General features: G+C 47.2%; 1 non-coding gene across 1 annotated transcript; it reads left to right on the top strand.

Annotated features, from left to right (window-relative positions):
• The first annotated feature begins 1558 nt into the window (after nucleotides 1-1558).
• Trnat-ugu (transfer RNA threonine (anticodon UGU)) lies at nucleotides 1559-1632 on the top strand. The gene has a single exon. It is a non-coding gene; the product is annotated as a tRNA-Thr (tRNA).
• The last annotated feature ends 2025 nt before the right edge of the window (nucleotides 1633-3657 follow it).

Here is a 3657-nt window from a genome sequence, read left to right as displayed (position 1 = left end):
GTAGAGAGGATCATCGTGTTCGGCGTATAGCTTTGGCTCTTATACTGCAATAGCAGTTTGAGCAGCAGTTGCCACCACAGCGATGCAAAGAACTGTTTCAATTAGTACGAGGTGCATTCAAGTTCTAAGGCCTCCGATTTTTTTTTCTCCGGACTGGAAAGAGAGAGAAACATGCGCATTGTTTTAAAATGAGGCCGCGTTCATTGTCAATACGTCCCAGAGATGGCAGCACCGTACGGCAGATGGAATTTTACCGCCAGTGGCGAGAATGAGAACTGTTTTAAATACTTAAAATGGCGACGTTTTCCTTACTTTAACAGCGTGCAATCATTCGTTTTCTGAATTTGCGTGGTGTGAAACCAACTGAAATTCATCGACAGTTGAAGGAGACATGTGGTGATGGAGTTATGGATGTGTCGAAAGTGCGTTCGTGGGTGCGACAGTTTAATGAAGGCAGAACATCGTGTGACAACAAATCGAAACAACCTCGGGCTCGCACAAGCCGGTCTGACGACATGATCGAGAAAGTGGAGAGAATTGTTTTGGGGGATCGCCGAATGACTGTTGAACATATCGCCTCCAGAGTTGGCATTTCTGTGGGTTCTGTGCACACAATCCTGCATGACGACCTGAAAATGCGAAAAATGTCATCCAGGTGGGTGCCACGAATGCTGACGGACGACCACATGGCTGCCCGTGTGCCATGTTGCCGAGCAATGTTGACGCGCAACGACAGCATGAATGCGACTTTCTTTTCGTCGGTTGTGACAATGGATGAGACGTGGACGCCATTTTTCAATCCAGAAATAAAGCGCCTGTCAGCTCAATGGAAGCACACAGATTCACCGCCACCAAAAAAATTTCGGGTAACCGCCAGTGCTGAAAAAATGATGGTGTCCATGTCCTAGGACAGCGAGGGCGTAATCCTTACCCATTGCGTTCCAAAGGGCACTACGGTAACAGGTGCATCCTACGAAAATGTTTTGAAGAACAAATTCCTTCCTGCACTGCAACAAAAACGTCCGGGAAGGGCTGTGCGTGTGCTGTTTCACCAAGACAACGCACCTGCACATCGAGCTAACGTTACGCAACAGTTTCTTCGTGATAACATCTTTGAAGTGATTCCTCGTGCTCCCTACTCACCTGACCTGGCTCCTAGTGACTTTTGGCTTTTTCCGTCGAGAAGTAACGCCAGTTTCATCGATTTCGGGTGAGTAGTTAATTAGAAAAAAAATCGGCGGCCTTAGAACTTGAATGCACCTCGTATATGAAGATAGTAACTGCTCTCGAAAGAACAGATGCCGTTGATGACCGTGCAGCTTCTCTAGAATAAAAGATAATTAATTGAAACCCTCAGCTGCCGACAGGTGTTGTTGATATACCTCGATGGGGACAGCTGAAACTGTGTGCCCCGACCGGGACTCGAACCCCGGATCTGGATGGGATGGGCAAATATCTGTTAGGTACATTACGTATGTAGATTGTGGACTGTTGGGAATGTGGGTCTCACGGGAAGCGTGCAATGGATAAGTCCCTGCAGTCGCGCTATTCATCTGTGTCCTCGGTGGCTCAGATGGAAAGAGTGACTGCCATGTAAGCAGGAGATCCCGGGTTCGAGTCCCGGTCGGGGCACACAGTTTCAGCTGTCCCCATCTAGGTATATCAACAACACCTCTCGGCAGCTGAGGGTTCCAATTAATTATCATTGTTGCAAATCGGTTATTTAAAAGGCAGCTCCGAGCCAGGCGCCCTGTAGCGTGCATTCCAGTGAACTCAAACCACCGCCATTTGCGACTTCAGTAGTGTCAAGCAAGAGATCACTGGAGGGCAAGATGGAGGTCTTTTTTGTTTTCTGATGAAAGCTGGATCCATGTTGGTGGCAGTGGCGGACGTGCGTTGTTTAGAAGGTGGTAAGTTGAGGACCTGGAAGCAACCTGTCTGCGTGCAAGACACACTGGACCTCCACGTGGAGTTATCTTTTGGGGTGTGATTTCGTATAACTCTCGTGATTATCTCATGCAGCCTGACTGCAAGGCGTGGCCGAACGGTTCTAGGCGCTACAGTGGGAACCGCGCGACCGCTACGGCCGCAGGTTCGAATCCTGCCTCGGGGATGGAAGTGTGTGATGTCCTTAAGTTAGTTAGGTTTAAGTAGTTCTAAGTTCAAGGGGACTGATGACCTCAGAAGTTAAGTCTCATAATGCTCAGAGCCATTAGAACCATTTCTGGCTGCAAATTTGTAAGTAAATCTAGTGATTCGACCTGTTGTGCTACAATTCAAGAAGGGCATTCCAGCGGTTGTCTCCAACACCGCTGTTGCAACCCAACATGTTGCAGAGAGTGCCGAGATGCTGTCTTCGCCTGCTCGATCACTAGATCTGTCTCCAGTGGAGCACATGTGGGACATCATCGGACGAACCGCAAACTCGTTATGTCACAGGCTCCTTAACGTACGCAAAATTTAATCGGCATTGATTGAATTCGCGTGGATATAGCCTCTGCAAGTACTTGGAAGAATTTTTGCATTCAAAGAGAACCCTTTAAACCTGTATTTAACGAGCCACAGACTCATCGTTCCATGAATGTGTTCAAGAAGCTCCAGAGATTGAACGTTTTCTCCATAATTCTGAAGCATGTCGATCGCCAGCAAGGACGAGCCTAATTTTCTCAGTTTGTGACGTAATGTAGGTGGTTTAATTGCATAAACGTGCAGCAGTGAAGTCACCAACGACACCAAAAGTACAGATCCATCGTTCTATTTTTCTGTTTTCTTTTTTTTATAATAGCGAACTTCACTTTATCCTTTCTAATTATTGTTGAAGCTGTGACTGATTTTCATTCGTAAACCACTCTACCTACAGTTGAAATTTTACCAAAAAACGCGATGCGTTTCGAGTCCAGAACAACCCACTTTCAGATATAATGAGCAAAATGTCTGTTTCAAGAGGTAAATTATCCGTGTGTGATGTCTAAACATTTGATAATTGAAGGTGTAAGTAGAGTTTGTACACTTATATAGTCGCAGTTATTTCATAATAAAGCTCAACTATAGCTGTGTAATTTCACCACGGTGAATTCCTGTGTACAGATGAAGACGGCATAATGATGTTAAGCGTCTGGAGATGGTCCCAGAATGAGATTTTCACTCTGCAGCGGAGTGTGCGCTGATATGAAACTTCCTGTCAGATTAAAACTGTGTGCCCGACCGAGACTCGAACTCGGGACCTTTGCCTTTCGCGGGCAAGTGCCCTACAATCTGAGCTACCGAAGCACGACTCACACCCGGCCCTCACAGCTGGCAGAAGTAAAGCTGTGAGGGCCGGACGTGCGTCGTGCTTCGGAGCTCAGATGGTAGAGCACTTGCCCGCGAAAGGCAAAGGTCCCGAGTTCGAGTCTCGGTGGGGCACACAGTTTTAATCTGCCAGGAAGTCTGGAGATGATCATTTACGGCTCGAAATGCATCGTACCTTTTAATACAGTCCCGGTGCGTACTGGAGGTGGATGCCTTACCTTCGATAATTTAATAACGGTCGTCTAATCGGGCTACCTGTTGCTGGAGGTGACCAGGAAATAGTAGGAGATTAATGGTGACAGCCAAGAGATATAGCGACGTATTTTGCGGCTCCTGGAGACATTCCTTACGACAGGGGCTCGCCTA

This window comes from Schistocerca cancellata, chromosome 3, assembly GCF_023864275.1.
Source record: "Schistocerca cancellata isolate TAMUIC-IGC-003103 chromosome 3, iqSchCanc2.1, whole genome shotgun sequence".
NCBI lineage: Eukaryota > Metazoa > Arthropoda > Insecta > Orthoptera > Acrididae > Schistocerca > Schistocerca cancellata.
The sequence above is the reverse complement of the archived record's forward strand: the minus strand, read 5'-3'. Positions and strand labels throughout refer to the sequence as shown.